The 7500-nt window shown below is 44.1% G+C and overlaps 1 non-coding gene and 2 pseudogenes across 1 annotated transcript; 1 reads left to right on the top strand and 2 right to left on the bottom strand.

The window, feature by feature from the left end:
- LOC141695363 (cytochrome c oxidase subunit 2-like) overlaps nt 1-2235 on the top strand; it is a 7211-nt pseudogene extending 4976 nt beyond the window's left edge.
- An 18-nt stretch (nt 2236-2253) lies between these two features.
- Nucleotides 2254-2327, bottom strand: TRNAD-GUC (transfer RNA aspartic acid (anticodon GUC)). Its single transcript has one exon. It is a non-coding gene; the product is annotated as a tRNA-Asp (tRNA).
- A 3117-nt stretch (nt 2328-5444) lies between these two features.
- The window catches only part of LOC141695362 (uncharacterized), a 2767-nt pseudogene continuing 711 nt past the window's right edge, over nt 5445-7500 (bottom strand).

The raw sequence follows: 7500 nt of genomic DNA, 5'->3' as shown, positions 1-7500 counted from the left end.
CTGGAGTCGCTTTTAAAGGTAAGCTCCAAAACCGGCTGAATTGCCCAATCCTATCTTTCCTTGAAGTCAGTCCGGAGCGGGAGCAACTTCTACAGCAAATTCAGACTAAACTCGATCACTTGGCTGGGGGGTTTAGGAGTCGATCAGTTGCAAGGGGCGAAGTACTTTTCGAATATAGATTTGAGATCGGGTTACCACCAGTTACGAGTAAGAGATGAGGATATTCCGAAGACAGCATTTCGCACTCGATATGGGCATTATGAGTTCCTTGAGATGTCTTTTGGGTTTCTTCCTTCTGTTTCTCTTTTATGAAAAATCCTACTTGAGGTTTGTGTGTATAGACTATCCGTAAATATTCATTCCACCAGGCTATCGGTTTAGCTATGAAAATCTTTAGTTGCAACTAGTTGAGCTAGTTTACTTCCAAGACTTCACCACAAACGAACTCAGATTTATATCATTAAAGCCCTCGAATCCTATCCTTCTTTTTTCACTGGATGAAGTTACTTGGCGTTGTTCTTCTGATAACACGAGCTAAGGGACGGTTGGTTTTTCACTAAAAAGAGAAAGGCGCATAGGATCAGATCACTTGCTCATACACCACAGCGGGCACATTGACTCATGAACTCATATGTACTCCTAAACTCCTGAAATTAGGAAGTGGTTTGAAAGCTTCATTCATGAGCTATCTTACTAAAGGAATTCCAGTTTCCTCGACTAGGTAGGAGAGGAAAGAAGTAGCGAGACTGGTACCGAGAGGATAGCGGCAGAGCTAGGTGCATTTTGTGGTGATACAAACAAATATGTATGTCCCCTGCTCTCTCCATGTTTTTCCTGGATCTGTCCCGAACTTCTCCTTATCCACTCGTCCATCAGATTAACTTCAACTAGTGAATCAGATCAACTGGTGAATGGGCAGGAACTTACATAGCGATATCCCTGTGGGAAGGTTCTATGAGCACTAAGAAAAAGGCATTACGACGTCTTAGGCTTGCTGGCCTGATTGAATTCGAAAACTTGGCTCAATTGAAGCCAAACCGGGTTCCTCGCTAGAGTCTATTGAGATGCCAGTCAATGGCTGGCAGGGCTTGTTATGCCCAAAAAAAGGCTTTTGATAAAGGATTCTCGGACTGGCATTATGCCTTGCCTTGATTAGAGTTCGAAATCCCTATCCAAGCTAATCCAACTCGGATTTTACTTAATCTCCAACCCCAGAACCAAAAACCTCCTAGTATTTTTGAGCTTGGTCATCCTTTCTGTGAGGTAGCTTGTCTCCTCCAGCTTGTCTGGTTAATGGGGCTCTCTATTCAAAGATTCAAGAAGTCACTCCGCTTTCTGGGATGGAGAAGTTTCCCTTTCTTTGATTCATTCGCCCTACGTGATCATCTACTTTCTTCTAGTGGAGAAGGGACAGACCTTCCCCGTCTAGTCGAATAAGTCAAAGCGATTTTGGTCACAGAAATGGGAGAGACAAAAGCAAATATCAAATCTTAGTCAATCCCTTGTCAGAAGGCTCTGATAATGAAGGGTGCCTAATGGTAGACCTAGATATAAAAGTAATGAAGTAGTAGAGAAAAAGCATTCGATCAATCAAAGTCTGCTTACGAGATGAAGCATTCCAGTTGTTATTTTATTCCCGAGTTAGAGCTTGTTGTTGCTTTTTTCTTCGTTTTCTCTTTTCTTCAATGAACGGAAGACCTTTCTTCGTATGGTACCTATGACCGAGCTATTCCTACTCTTTCTTTGCTGAAGAAAGAAAGCTAGCGATCGGAAGCCGTAAGCGTGGACACGCTACCTGTGTGGTTAAGCATCTAGCTAGCGTTCCCTTTCTTCTGAACAAGGATAAAAAAGATTAGGACTATGATAGACATGCTACCCGCGGTAGTTGCTATTCCGGTAATCCCGCATACGCATTAGTATGGTCTTCACTATCGACTGGAAACTAGCTCATAAGAGTCAATTAAGAAGCAGACAAAGAGAGAGCCAGAGAAGCCCGCTAGGCGTTAGCTCTAATTTTATGTTGTTAAACTGTAGGGTAGGAGAAGGACTCAGTTGGCGATAGATGCCATGTTCGTCACACAGAAGATGCCAGCACCTGACGATTCCAAAGGCATGAACGGCCCGCACCCGCACAAAAAGAGATTCTTAGCACGGGGTATAAAAGAAAGATCCCCCGTTGGGAATGAAATTATGCTCCCTGTCCCCCTTTTCACCGAAAATGGAGAGATGAATTGATGTATTTATTGAATCTGTCGGGACTGACGGGGCTCGAACCCGCAGCTTCCGCCTTGACAGGGCGGTGCTCTGACCGATTGAACTACAATCCCAGGTGTAAAGCCTAAAAATGTTTCTTTTTTCTCTTCATTCGAACTATTTACTTTCGCCGTGTTGTAACAGAAACACGAATGATATACTATATTCTTATATAATTCTATATCTTTCTTTTTAAATGTCATAGTGGGCTAATTCATGAATGGAATCAAATGGGCCCTTTTTCACTAAAGAGTCACGCTCTTTAAACGCCCTAAGCTAAGCTAAGAAAGAGGCTTAAGTCATCGATTCAAGGCTTCTTTATTTTCCACGAAACTCCTGTCTTAGTCTTCATTTTAAAAGCAGAAGATATAGGTAAATAGAACCAGCCGTCGATTCGATTGTTTTCCAAGAATGTTGGGTCGGGTATGTGAGCCATGTATCTGGGATTCTTTTAAAAATGAATCTCATCTTTACATAAAAAAATTGTAGTTCCCCGGTAATTCCTTCAATAGCGGCTCTAATGTCAAATGAAAACCTTCCACCCAGATCTATCTGATTCTAGCACAACTGCGGTTAGTGATTCAATCACAGCGGGTAGACCAAGAGCAATTCTTTATTTTTATTCAACAGTCTAAGGAGTCAATTCCTTCAAAGCTTCCACCGGTAAAGAGCCAAGCAGCTACTATTTGAACAACGGATATGGAGACAGTGTATGATTTCAAAGTTCAAAAATATTGAACAACGAATTCAGCCATTTAATAGAATATCTATAACTTATGGCTCCACTGGTTGTATGCTAGATGCAACCTATTCTGTAACAACTTCTTCTGGCTACAGCACCTGCTCATTCCCTGACTTCCTTTCTTCTCTCAGGGCATTCTCTTATTCTTTAACTATGTCATTTGCTTTCACTAGTGCCGGTTATGAGAACAGTCAGAGTAGATTCTATATAAGAGTACCTTCTGTCCCATTTGGCTCAATATCAATAGCCGGAGATTAAATAGCGAGGGTTACGTTCACATTTTTAAGAGCGGCCCATCAGATCCTACATAATCAACAGGAGAGAGCCAAATGTGCCATGGACACAGCAGGATCAGTCCTAGATAAATTGGACTGAAACGGAGTTTGCATGTCTTAACCGTACTAACAGCTTCGTCCGTGCAATGGCTTTATTATTTATTCATTTCACAACAGGAACGAATAAAGCTCTTAAAGAAAGATGCAAATAGTCAAGAAAAGAATGCCGCTACTATTGAATATAATTTCTTGGCTGGCAAATAAATCTCTAGAAAGATGAGAGAAAAGGGAATGATTTGAGAAAGCAGTAGCCGGCTCGGGGGTCGGAAAGGGTGGGTAAGTATAGAGAGCCAGACGGCTCGTGAAGAGAGAAACCATCTGCCCCATCTATTGACTTAGATGAGGAGTCTCGTCTTGAGCACGAAACCAGCTCTGAGTAGTCTTTGCGAGGCGTCCCTTTGATCTTTCTCAAAAAGGTAGGTTAATGTCTGGCTTTCAGCGCCCGTGTTCAACACGTGTTAAAGGCAGCTAAAATGCCCAACTAGAATTCGATTTGAGCTTAGCTTAGCTCTTTCTAGAGATTCTTGGCCAGGAAATGGAAGAGAAGTTTTGGAATAAAGTGAATTAGTTATCTAATGGTGCAAAGAAGTGCTAGCAAGTGAGTATACACAGCCTTAGCTTGACTTGTAACACCAGAGACAAATCCTGTAACACCAGCTTGTAGTGGTTTAGGGATGAACTCTGATGCTTTTTCTTGAACTTGTGCATCAGGAATTGGAACTACAGATAAGCCGACGTTAATAGCAGGTCTAATTCCGCGATAAAAGAGCTCTGTTTCCGAACAGATTTGTCCATCAGTAATGGGGATCACATTGGTGGGAATATAGGCCGATACGTCTCCAGCTTGTGTTTCAATGACCGGTAAGGCGGTCAAGCTACCTGCGCCTGTCTGGTCCGATCGTTTAGTGGCTCTTTCTAAGAGACGGGAATGTAAATAGAAAACATCCCCTGGGAAAGCCTAACGGCCTGGTGGTCGGCGTAACAATAATGACATTTGTCGATATGCCACCGCCTGTTTACTAAGATCATCATAGATTTATGAACTTCCAGTTCCAATCGGAGCATATAGATCCGTAAATAGATTTGTATGTATAGCCACTTCAGTCGTGTTCGTCGTTTCTCAAAAGTATCTTTTTTCTGGGAACATGGTCAACCATAAATTCTTATGTTCTCGATTCTTCATCCACCGATGCATAAAATGCTCCAGTTTTCCATTCTCATATGAGGCCGGAAAGTTTATTGGCAACAGGTCGGCACGAAGTGATTCATCATGCTCAAACCTGAGCCGATCGTTCGTTAGGGACGGTGTATAGATCATCAAATTCCCACAAATAGAATGAGAAGTGGGTCCATGTAAATGATCGAGACCTCGCAAACAACAACGCTCTTTTCCCATATAGAGTTCGGAACCCAAAGGCAATCGTTGAGTGAACTGTATCTTCTTTGTGTTAGTTGACCTAAGCCGCACCCTTACTGCTGGGGTGGGGCTCGGCCTCCGAACCGTACGTGGGACGAGTTTCTGCCTCATACAGCTCGGGCCGAAGACCGGGGGAAGTTTAGGAGAGATGGGGAGACCCAGCAGCTGCCAGTCGGGGCGGACACCAGACCGCCCACTTTCTCTCGCCCTAAATGGAATGGTTCTCTTAGTTACGCTGCGCCCCGCCCCGAGTCCCCACGTCCGCTTTTCTCCGCCCGCAACCCAGAAAGTTGGCAAAGCCAACATTAGGGCCGTCCCTTTCATTCTATGCTGACCCCGGCCCGGGCTGACTTTTTGGGAAGCCCGTTCCCACCGCGCTCACGGCCCGGCTGGCCTGTCAGCAGTAGTGGGAATTATCCTGTTCCCTGGTCAAAGACTTGGTTGGATGCGGGATCTACTCCACGAGGAGCGGTACGGACGTAGATGATATCATCACGACCTCTCTTTTCGTACCGCTAGGGATGCTTAACGCCATTTCTCCAACTGGCGTTACCTGCGCTTTCGTGTCTCTCAGTGTGGTCAGCACTGGGTGTTTCTGAGCAGTGAAGCTTACACCCATTCGCATTAGTTCATCCAAAGTTCCTTACCCTTATGCACGAATTCTTGAATAAGTCATCTTCCTATCAAGGTTAAGGAGTCAACTGAGCATCTCAGCGGCGGGATTGAATACCCGGATCGAATCAGAGTTCACGCCGCCCTGAACAAATAGGAGGCGTGGGCCACAGGTCGCACATACGCCGCCGGGTCGCACGACAGAAGAACACCCAACATACAGATGCACACTCCTCCATGTGAAATATTCATCTTCATTGGAGCTTTTTTGTAGTAGTCATGACCAACAGCCACCAGCTGCCGGCTCGTTGGTAAGGTGAGAGCTTCCAGCCCGAATTCTGGTTGCGCACCCCCCACACAAGCACCGCCCGACGAGGGGGGGACGGGGAAAGCTACAGGCCCAAAACCTTCGACCCTTCCTTCTAAATGGGGGTGCCCGGGGCACCTCATCTTGTCATTTCGTCGTTGCTGATTCCCGTTAGGCCAAAGTGTTTGGTGTTTCCTTCTCTGCGCCCGCTCACGCTTCGCTGACCTATTGCGTGGTAAAGAGAAGAAAGTATGAAAGAATAGTAAATGGAGCACACCGCAGAAAGATTCTAAATAGGAGAAGTCCCCTTTGGATTCGAGAAGAAGGAAATGAAAAACGGGAACGAAACTCAGACTCGGAAAGTAATAACGAAAATGGCTAACCCAATAGCAGATTCCGCGGCTGCCACCGTTGGAACCAATGAAGCAAATGATTGGCCCATCATATCATCCGAAGAAACGGAAAATACCAAAAAGTTCGAATTCACAGCTAATAACATTGATTCTATTGGCATTGACATAATAGGAATATTTCATCTATTAAGGAGGATTCCCCGAATACCTGAAATAGAGATGATCATAGAAAATGTGAAATATTTGATAGGATCCGTTTCGGGAACGTAGAATGTCAGAGAAATTCAAATGAAAAACGACCTATTATCACCCAACTCACATACCACTTGAATCGGCGAACAACCTCCACCTTCCCACCCTTCTATTTATCTATTTATCGTTAAAGATAATTTTATTTATGAAAGGATAATTTCTACCAAGTACTTCTTTCTTTTATGAAATTGAATTTCTTCTATAACAACAGGATGCTATTGCTTGCTGGCTACGAATCCCATTTCACGAAATTACTTTCCTTTCTTCTACTAAAAAACAAGCCTAAAACACGGGGTTTGGGTCTTTTTATTACATTGAGATGCCGCATTAGGAAGAGAAATCCAAAACAAGCAAAAATCCCGGGAAAATGATAACTTGTCCGATTTGAGATCCCATCTACGAGCGGAAATGGACTTGCAGCCTAAAATCCCGCGAAAATGAAAGTGAAGATGGAAGGCTAGAGGGCGAAGATAGGAAGGCACTTCTACTCAAATGCGGGGATTCGTTTAGTGGGAAGAAGAAGGAAAGGCAATCGAGTACTACCTTCTCTAAGAGCAAGAACTTGAATGGGACTCTTTCTTAGGGCTTGAAAGCTTCAGTGTTCTAGTTACACCAGTTTACTTCACTTCGAGTTGCTCTGTCCCGTATCCCTCTGAAAAGATGTAGTTAGATTTTCTAGTGTTATAACGTGGCTAAGCAGTTTCCCGGCCATACCATAGTTCTTTCAGAACCTAGCTGTAAAAGGGGCGGTTTCTCGATGGCCGTGTAAAAGCAAACGAAGGATGGCCGTCAAGCAAGTCTGTCTGTTGGTGTAGAGCATGTGCCGGTTGTTGGTGTGAGCCAATGGTTAGAAGAAGGGGAAAGCTATGAAGGTAAAGGTTTCAGGTGAAGTTCCCCGTTAAGTAGGAAGGTTTGCAGAATAAATCCCCGACACTAAAATGAGCTGTTGCTTCCCTGAGCTGAAGATGCAGAAGCAAACCTGAAAGCCTCTATAGCAGCTGATTCGGATACCGTATAATAGTCTTTTTGCTGTAAGGATTAGCATGGGTAGGAGCATAAGTCCAGAAGGTTCCGCCTTTGGTACTACTCTTATTTTACACGATCCGGGAACTTCCATAACGTTGGCGTGATTCGGTTTGAGCAGCAGATCCTGATGTGATACATCTTCGTAATGAAAATAGAGTGGAAACATGAGTTAGCTTTTCAAATATCTATAGAAGGAGCGTTGT

The sequence above is a fragment of the Apium graveolens genome, chromosome 11 (genome assembly GCF_009905375.1).
Source record: "Apium graveolens cultivar Ventura chromosome 11, ASM990537v1, whole genome shotgun sequence".
Classification (NCBI taxonomy): domain Eukaryota; kingdom Viridiplantae; phylum Streptophyta; class Magnoliopsida; order Apiales; family Apiaceae; genus Apium; species Apium graveolens.
This window is presented reverse-complemented; position numbering and strand designations above follow the sequence as displayed.